Here is a 10,382-nt window from a genome sequence, read left to right on the forward strand (position 1 = left end):
GCTCCTGTCTTAGAGTGCTGGCTGTAGATGGTAACAAGCCTCAAATGTCTTATATGATGTTTCATTAAATGTAAGTTCTAGCTCAATAGCAGTCACCGAATTTACTTCCCATTCTTCAGGTTTATAGTCAACATTACCATACCGGTGATGCCATCTGAGCCTGCCCTCCAATAACCCTTCTATGTACTACCCCCACCCACCTATCTGCTTACAGAGCTGGCACTTTGGTGCAAGCCTGATTTCAGCTGGCATGTCGCAACCTAACAGATCGTCACATTTTAGGCAATTACACCATTTGGAATGAATCACTTTTGAGATAATATATATGTCCTTTTTCACTTACGGCTAGTTTTTTGTGTGAATTTATTTGCATAAGGGCTTATTTAGTAAAGATTTGTATTTGACTCCATAGTTGTTTACATTGTTCTTAACCATAGGGCTTTGTTATTTGACTCAGTTATGCACACTCAGAAGCTGTGAGTTCACGGAATTGACAGGCTTGACCTCAACTCTGTTTCTGAAGCTGAAGACTAAAAATAAGCAAAGCCTAATAAAGGGGCCAAACCTAAATCTTTCATAAGTAAGCCTGCTTATGTTACCTTCTGTAGAAATCTACCAATGGGGACAATTTGTTCTTGTGACATCAGTCTAAGAGGGGGGCTTACCTCATTTTGGAGAGATCTCTTTTTGCTTCCTGTTGCATTCACCGTACAGGAAGAGAAGAAAAATCTCTTGATCGGTACACATATGATTGACAAATAAAACCTGACTGGGATTCTAACCATTCCCTACTTTATTTGAAATGGGGGAAAAAAGATAATGTATATCTAAAACCTAAACCAAGACCGAATATGCAAAGTCCGTTCATAGATGGTTCTTCGTATGCTTTGCCCTTTGTGCCCCTGGCGTGTAACTCATACTGCATCTAAAGGAGCAGGGCAACATCTGCGTGTTCTTAGTCTCGGGTGACTAACAAGCAGCACTCCTAGAAGAATGAGGCCACCCAAAACTAATACTTCATGTTAGTCATCCATGGAATGCAATTGGCGCACATAGCGCACATTAATACCACATGTTAACACGAGTGCGGTAACAGACTGCAACGGACCCCAAAGCTTTAAACCGGCCTTAAAGGTTTTCACTTCCATTAAAGGGGACCTCCAGTTATTTAAAATTAACCCTTGCATTGAGGCTGCCTCTGCAATGCAAGGGTTAACTTCTCGTTTTGGTCTAGAGGCCAGAATATAGACGATATAATCACCTGATGCTTGGCCCCGCAGAGGTCAGCACTCGCCTCTCTCGCCCTCCACTCCAACTATGGAATGTCGCTCTGTGTCCTCCGGTCTAATACAGGTGAATAGACCTGTATTAGAAGTAATGAGGTCAGCGGGGCTTAGACCACTAGAGGCTGGGGGAGAAGATGCTGCGGGGACTGGTCTAGCAGCCAGGTGTGGATCAAGGATCCAGTGAGTATAATTTTTTCTTTTTTATTTCAGCCCCTAGACCAAAACAAGCACTTGACCCTTGCAGTGCAAGGATAGCCCCACTGCAAGGGTTATTTTTTTAGATTCCTGGAGTTCCTCTTTATAGCACTTTTAGAGTTGTATGGGCTAATTCATTATACATGTATGAACTTGAAGTGATGAGCCTTGTTTTGTTTTTTTTATCCACAAAACCAGCAACATTTTCATAACCATTCCCAATGTACTTTGACCAGTCTCATAAATGCACAAAACTTGCACATAATTAGAATTAGTCTAACTTAGTATATAGCTATTTAAACAAGCTTTTTTCTAATGCCTACAATGATGAGTGCTCATTCTGATGTTTCTGAAACTTTGCTTTAAGCAACGAATGTATTTTGTGCATGAGGCCCCATTTAGTATGTTGAGGGCTATATATATATATTTAAAAAACAAATTTCTGTTTAACTGCTGGCCTCACCAGCACATAGGATACTTCTTGAGGCCTTAAAATACCTACCACCCCCCTTCCAATAGATGAAGAAACATCGCTTAAAAAAAAAAGAGATGAAGAAACATTGCTTAAAAATGGTGGAAATATTTATTTAACTCGCACACAAATCGAAGACGAAGTTAAAATCGGAGCTTGTACCTTACAAGCTTGGCATGTATCTTCCTTATAGACCATTTTTGCTTTGCTTACTTTTTATTTTCTTCTTGTTTTTGCTTTCTGGAATAAAGAAAAATAATCTCTGCGGGTGCTTTAAACATTCTTTTTGTATCCCTTCTTGAAAGTACACTCCAAAGAAACAACAATAAATGTTAATGATGTTGAACAGATTTCATGGTGATAATAAATGACCTATGTCCTGAATTAGTGCATATTTTTGAGGGTTACAGTGCATGTATAGCAAGTATATAGAATGTCAAACTTTTTTTTTCTTTTTTGTTTTGGGTAGAGTAGGGAAGGATTACAACCCCTGTCAAGTTTTGATTGCTAGGCAAGATATTAAATACACTGTCTGGCCAAAAAAATGTCACACATTCTAATATTTGGTTGGTCCGCCTTTAGCTTTGATTACGGCACGCATTCGCTGTGGCATTTCGATAAGCCTATGCAATTGAACAACTTTTATCAATGTCCAAGAGTTCCATTCATTTTTCACCAGTGATGATGGGAGAGTCAGACCACTGGGTAAAGTCTTCTCCAGCACATCCCAAAGATTCTCAGTGGGTGGGGTTACGGCCTGGACTCTGTGGTGGCCAATCCATGTGTGAAAATGTCTCCCTGAACCACTCTTTCACAATGTGAGCCCGATGAATCCTGGCATTGTCATCTTGGAATATGCCCAATGTGCCACCAGGGAAGAAAAAAAAATCAATTGATGGAGAAACCTGGTCATTCAGTATATTCAGGTAGGCAGTTGACCTCAATTTTTGGGGACATGACATTGCTGAACCTAAACCTTGGGCACCTTGGGTTGGGCACGACCCCGTTGTCATGGCGCACATCGGCACCAATGACAAAATAGGAGGAAATTGGAGTGTCCTTAAACAGGAGTTCAGAGACCTAGGTGCTAGGATGAAGGAAAGAACAAAAAATAAACAACCTGACCAATTAAAGTAACCCCAGATCATAACACTGCCCAAAATCCAGGTGGTGAGTTTTTGTTTTTTTCTTGGCCAGGCAGTGTATATAGGGCTTCAGGTCAAGGCTGCTGAGAATGTAGATCAAATTATTCCAAATGTTAGTATCGCAATAAGAATAACGCCTGATGACCTACACAAACATGATAAAAAAACTGAAGAAAGAAAAGAAACCTTGCAGACTCAGGCTATAAAAATATGTTTAAATTGGAACTGTGCAAAATCAAAAATGACATATATGATGTAGTCTATCACTAGCATGTAACTTAGGTTTTTTTACCTGTTCATTTCGCCTATAAGTGTGGTTTTTTAAGCTCTCCAGAAGAAAGTGCAAGTTAGAGGGGCAAGACAAACCTTTTCATACGGACAGGGGTGCTCACAATGGTCAGTTTCAGTATTCATTTAGTTAAAACCTTTATACCACATGTAAAAAAACATTCTGTAACAGCCAAAAAGTGTTAGCGAGAGTTAGACTTTAATTTGTTAGTCACTTATGTAAAGCCCATCTAACACTACCCTCTCTACAGGTTGACAAGGGTGGCTCCATTATTCCTCAATAGATGCAGTGGTTTAGTGAGTGTAGCCACCTTAAGGCAGGAAATGTGTTACTGGGCTGGATCACCAGGTGAAAAAAAAGAAACTGTTATAAAAAAGAAAATAAATAAAACTGATGCAAAAAGTACTATAATCCATACTTAAAGGAGAACTATGAGGTGAGTGCTTTTCACTCACCTCATAGTTCTAGCCGACCTGTGACAATGAGACTGTCACAGGCCGGCTCAGTAGATCGGGAGGTGAGCGAACACATACCGGCGTTCGCTCACCGCTCACCTGACTGGCGGAACGGACGGGGCGGGCACAGCTGGCTCTGCCTCTAGATAGGCAGAGCCAGCTGTCAGTCACGCAGCTGGTTAGATCTCGACATCGATGTCGGGATCCGCTCTGGCTGCGGCGTCTCAGTATACCGCGAGCTGTAGCTTGCGGTATACTGAGCTTAGGGTGACAGGAGGACGCCTTAACCCCATAGTTCTTTAAAATCTGCCCCCTCCTTAGGGCTCATTAACCCCTGTGCATTGTATTAATGGGCAGCCCTTTCTTTTTTTTTTGTACAGGAATAGACCAACCTAACATGCATCATTTTTCCCATGCACGTGTTGAGCATCAAAAATGAATGGAATTGCAATGTGTTGCAGTAATTCATACTTTGCCACTAAGCACACTACTGCAACGGTTCCACTCACATCGCATAACTGTAAAAAGAAATATTTAGAAATTGCTCCTTACCTTTTTATTAGCCAAAAAAATCTTACTTAGCTTTCCATTTGTATGTAATGTTAAGAAGGAGGCTGTGGTGTTTAAGGTGACATTAAAGTCACAATTCTTTTCCTCCCCCGCCCCATGCTGCTTTACGGACTTACCTTAAATGATGCCTCTTGATCCGATCATCTTCTTCCTTCCACTTATATTCAGCAGTCCCTCCAGTGCTGGTGCTGGTCTCTGATCTAGCGCTAACTGCTGTGTCTCCTGTGTCCCACGGAGTCTATCCGTGTGCATGCTGCCAGGCTGCGTGCATTGACTTACACTGTCTCTCCTATTCTCCTGGCCAAAGATCTATACTGCGCATGCGCCCGTCGCATGATCCTTAACGATGTGAACGAGCGGTGGAGACACAGGTAAGTAATTAGCTTTTTGGTAACTTTTTTTAATTTTTGTTTTTTTTGTTTTTGCATGTATCTATTGCTTGCTTGCTATAAAAAAGGAGTTTATTCTACTTTAAGTTTACCATTAAAAAACCCTGTTTGTATGGTGCTGGCAGATCTTCAACAGCTGTCAACTAAGTGTGCAGAACTGTCGGTTCTAACAAAGGTTTAAATATCACAAGGTTTGGGAGTTACATTGTACGTTAATTCACTTTTCAAGGAAAAACACGCTTATAACGTAATTTCTTTATTGTTCATTGAGGAACGCAAGATTCAGAGACACTTGTGTTATATTGCCGTCTATAAGAGATTGAGCACTGTGAGCAGCATGGTATAACTCCTCCTGCTCCCAGCAAGCCTCCGTTTTTTGGCAGTGTCTTTGCAGGATGGACATCTTTTCTTCATGAGAAAAGTTTAAAGGTTTCACTGGCTGTTTTTTTCTTTTAGTTCATCGCTGCTGTAAGATTTCACTGCAGAACTGTGTTGTTTGTTAAAGGAAGTGGAAAGATAAGGAGCTACTGGAAGCATCAACAGGTACTAAAACAGGATTTTATGAAGCTGGCCTCATAGAAATAAGTCACATGAACTGATTGATATCTCCCCTCCGTGCTTTAAAAACTAGATCAGTGTAATATGGAGCATTTTCAAAACTGAAAACTGGCAGCATGCTTATTCTTTCCTTAGCAATGGGGAGCTAATTTGAGATTCCACCAACAATCTAATGGAACGGAATTTTCTTGTTTCTCCTTTTGTGGGTTTCCTCCACAAACCAAAAGATACTTTATTTTTAAAACTGAAGTAGAACTTTAGACAGAAATATAAATAGCCGCTTAAATAGTGGCCTGAAAGCAAATTGTTAAATACGCAATTGATATACGTCTGTGGCCGTTTTTCCCCTGCAAAGGATTCTGTATTTCCAGCCATCCAGAACTGGAAATTACACAGAGAAGCCGGATACATTTTCCCCATGTTAGTTACTTCACAAATTACACAACAAGTGCAATTAACATAAAGAACCTTCATCTGGACAGTAATCAACTCTGCCAGCTCTTCCTTCTTAAATTGGCCAATTGTTTCATGTCCAAGAGAAATAAGAGAACCATTTTTTAATGAACTGCTTCAAAAGAAATCTATTTTAAAGGGCTACTTACTCTAAAGCAAACCAGTTACTTATGCCCCTACTACGAGGGATGCTAGAAGTGCACACACAGATTGGTGCGAAATAAAATGGCATGTGGGCTTTTTTTAAGGAATGATTAATATTTTATCTGGAAGAGGGACGCAGCAAGCAGTATGTGGTATCTCCACTGGGTTCCTGGAAGTAAATGTAATACACCAGTTCCAGTACTGGAAAAGCTGCTAGACCGTGTTTCAGAATCTGCCATTAATAGCTTTGTGAGTCCTGTTTCCTAGTAAAGGTCTGAAGTGTTAAACCTTTTATAATCCTTCTTCCCAAATAGAATTTAAAACTTTTCAGGAGCCACTTAATGTAAATTCCAGATGGTCGTGATCTGCTTAGGGAAATTTACAGTTGTTGCTGCAACAAGTGAAAAAAGCCCACGTAAGCTCCAAGGCGGTCTGGTCCGAGCTTACAGAATAACCTTTCCCTTCTCCATGTGCCAGCACTCAGTGATTGACCGTTAAGACAGCCGCGGCAAGTCACATGATCCCCTATATTTTCAGAAGTAGAGGATATTTCACTTCCACCTATCGATATTTCACCTATCGATATTTCACCTATCAAGTGAACCTGTTGCTTTACCCTCAAAAGGATAACTAATTTTTTTTACGGTTACTCCTTGTAAAGTTTTGCTTTAAGTTAAAGGGTAAGGAAATTCTGAGCTAGCCACCTCCACTCCATCACCACCGCTGCCATCTTTTTCCAGGTTTGACGTCCTCTGGCTTTGACAATAGATGATGTAAATCTTTAACATCCACATTGAAATTACATTATTCTGGCTCCATTCTAGGAAAATTACAGATACAGGAATTGGTTGAGACTGTACAGTACATGTGCTGCAGCCAGTGTACTAATAACAGAAATTTGCTGGCAGACAGGTAAATTAGTGTTTTATGGCAGGAAAGACTTATAAAGTCTACCAAAATTGTGCTGGCAAATTGTATTTAGCTTGGTTTTGCTTTAACCACTTGTTCCAATCTGTATATACCACTTCATGTTTCCCTTACTTTCTGTAAAAAAAAGAAATGGCGGAACAGTACGAACACCCCTGCAATGGCACTGTATTTTGGAAATGGATATCCTACCATATTCCTGACCGGTGTTCCCCTGGATGGATGGTGCTACATAGTTACATAGTATTTGAGGTTGAATAAAGACATAAGTCCAACCTATTGCATGCTGTGTGCGTATGTATAGGTCCATGTACCATCTCGTTCTTAAGAATGTGTTTATGTATTTACCTCTGCGCTAAATAAGTGAACTTATAGTGATAAAGAAATAAAGTGATGGAAGAGCTGCTGCGCAATAGACAACTAAGTCCAATCGTTGATTTTACCAGGTGTGCAGCGCTAATCATATAAGCAACAAGTGTGTGAAATAAACTACGTGATGGCCTAAATCCGTGTATGTGTCTAATATTTAACTACTAATTATCCAACCGTGGTTAGTTGTGAGCAAATGGTCAACCTCAATGTGTCTAAATCCCTCTATAATTCAGGGCTATCTCATGCCCAGACAACATGTGTCAAACATAAAATCGTAACAGATGTGAATCGTAAACCAATAAAAACTTGATATATAAGTTAATAAACCTCTGTTAATGGATAAGTTAAAAAATACATAACATAATTATGCATCCGTAATCCCAATATCCCTTTACTTAATAATAATGAAACACTGTGAATAGTCCGTGTGTTAATATGACAATCTTTGTGCAACAAAAAAATGTCTCCAATCTGCGCTGATGGTGAAGCCCCCGATCACGGGGGTTCTGTTAAAGTTTGTTGGGGATTTGGGCAAGTGCCACAAGTCTCCCCTGAAAGTGCGCACTCATCGTACTTCTATGGCTGTGATAAGCAGCCAAAAAGCGCTTATGTAATATCTCACGGAGCTGCAGCGTCCTCACTGTATCTTGTTCTGATCGATATCCAAAGCGTGACGTGTCTCCAAACTCATGTAAAGAAAAAACTCTTCATTGTGTTGTATTTCCAAAGATATTTATTTAAATCCAATAAAAAGGTTACAAAGTCTCTGTAATGTTATGTATTTTTATGTTATTTATTTTTTTAACTTATCCATTAACAGAGGTTTATTAACTTATATATCAAGTTTTTATTGGTTTACGATTCACATCTGTTACGATTTTTATGTTTGACACATGTCGTTCTTAAGAATACCTGTACCCCTGTATATTGCTGAAGTGATTCTGTTATTGGCGCTGCATATATCTAAGAAATATATAATTTTTCACCAGCACACCAAGGATCTTCATTCAAAAACACCTTTATTGACTTTTCATCATAAAGTCAAACAAAGGTGAGGAGGAGCACTGAAGGGTTTTTTAAAAAAAAAGAAAAAAAAAATCAGAATTAATGAATGGTCCCATTCATTCATTCTCCCATTCACAATTTTATTTATGATTCCTCTCCTTTTGTAAGAGGAAGGGATCTTCATATAAACAGTACTATGTGACCGCAGTGATTGGACAGCCAAGGACATCTTGGTACACATAGAGTAGATGGAGCAGCAGGTACCTAGCAGGATATTTCTGGATTTAAATTTTAAAGCATTATTCCAGTAGACGCCCACGTCCCTGCTGGGTTTTTTTACAATATGGTGATAGGAAGGTAGTTAAAGCTGAAGTTTGGACTGGAGGAAAAGTTACCCTTGCAGTAGTGCCCCCACCAGCACTGCATGGCTTGTTTTCTCTTGGGGGATTTGGAATAAGGTGATATAACTTATTCTTCAGTTCCACAAGCTACCTATGTGTGGCAATGCCCTTCTCGTCACTGCCTGACTGGTCTCCGCTCTCCAGCATCATCACTTACAATGCAGGCCCAGTAGCATTCACCATCCCCCTACAGCAAATGAGCAGTAACCTTTGCATTGTGGAGAGGGTCCCATTGCAAAGGTAACTTTGTCTCCCACCCAGAGTTCAGCTGTAAGTCTTAATGTAACCTGTCCACACTCCTGCCAGGTTTATGTTGAGTGGACCACCCAGATGCCACTGCAAATGCTTCTGGTTGGACCTTCACTTCTTCTGCACATGTACAGAAACTTGCAATTCATTTCTTTAGAGAGTCCATCTATCGTTGTAGAAGCACGATAAGACGCCCCCCTGCATAGGAGAGGCTGTACAGGCCTATTCATCAAATAATAAAAGTACGGGTGACTTTAAGTAGTTCTATCCCTTTGACAATCTCCAATAATAAATCACATGCAGTCCATCATATATTTTGTTTGTAATCTCTCACCCATGCTTTGTATACATTCATTTCCTGTGGAAGCCAGTTGCATTCTTCCGATTCCGCATCTTCTCTACCAATATTTATTTTCCTTCTGTACATTTGTTTTGTTCTTGTTATTGCTCAGTAATACTCTTTGGACAGTCCATGGCGGTAGGAAATGAAAAGCTGGACCATAACAGTGCAACTATTGTCGCAAAACCCACATTACAGTCATAGAGATAAACTTCTGATGTTATCGGATATTTGCAAGCTTGGCGAAGAGAAGTCTCCGGGGTCCACCACGCAGAAGCCAATTCGACGTTTTCCTATTAAACAAGATGTAAGATAGGTCCTACCAAGGCTTCTTGGGAGTGCTCTATGTAGGGCAATGTTTTGGGTGGCAGTGATATATGAAGGTAATATTCTTCGACCCTCCTCATTTTCCACATTTTCCTCCTACGTCTCTCTTATCTTTAATCTTTTCTTTCATGCCAAAGGAACAAAGAAATGAATTTGAAAATGAAATCCAACCCTTAAGAGTCTGATCAGCCGTGTCGCAGCAGCATTTGCTGTCCTGCTTCATACCTTATTTTATTATCTTTTATTTGTCCATTTTTCCCCCATCTTCCACAGATAAGCCTCTCTCGCTTATTGCTTATTTATTTATATCTTGTCCTTATTGTTGTTTATTGCTGTTGATGGAAAGATTTTTAATACATACTAAATCGGAGAATTCTGAGTGTTATGCAGATTGAAAAGAGCTGTTAAATTGTCTCTCCTTTATCAACTTGCAAATGACTTCCCTTTCACTTATCGCGCCTCGGCTCATTATTTAAATTCTATCCACGAGGAAATTGTGTCACATCTTTCGCGGGTGCCTGGTTTCCCTGGACACATGGACATGGGGTCCAATGACAGGAAGGCGTTTGGAAGAAAGAAAAACAACTGGATGTCACAATGAAATAATTCACCAAGTTGTAACAAGGAAGCCTATTAGTATTCAGGTTGTGGGAGTAGGTACTTGTAAAGATAAATGTGTTTTTCTTTTCCTACTAAGAAAGGAAATGTATTTGGTACACTCACAGCCCTCAATACAATATCTGCTTAATGGGTATAACAATGATGTGCTTTCCCTCCCCCCGTTTTTTTTTTTTATAACCCAAAC

Source organism: Nanorana parkeri, unplaced genomic scaffold, assembly GCF_000935625.1.
Source record: "Nanorana parkeri isolate BGI_ZX_2015 unplaced genomic scaffold, ASM93562v1 scaffold346, whole genome shotgun sequence".
NCBI classification, from domain to species: Eukaryota; Metazoa; Chordata; class Amphibia; order Anura; family Dicroglossidae; genus Nanorana; species Nanorana parkeri.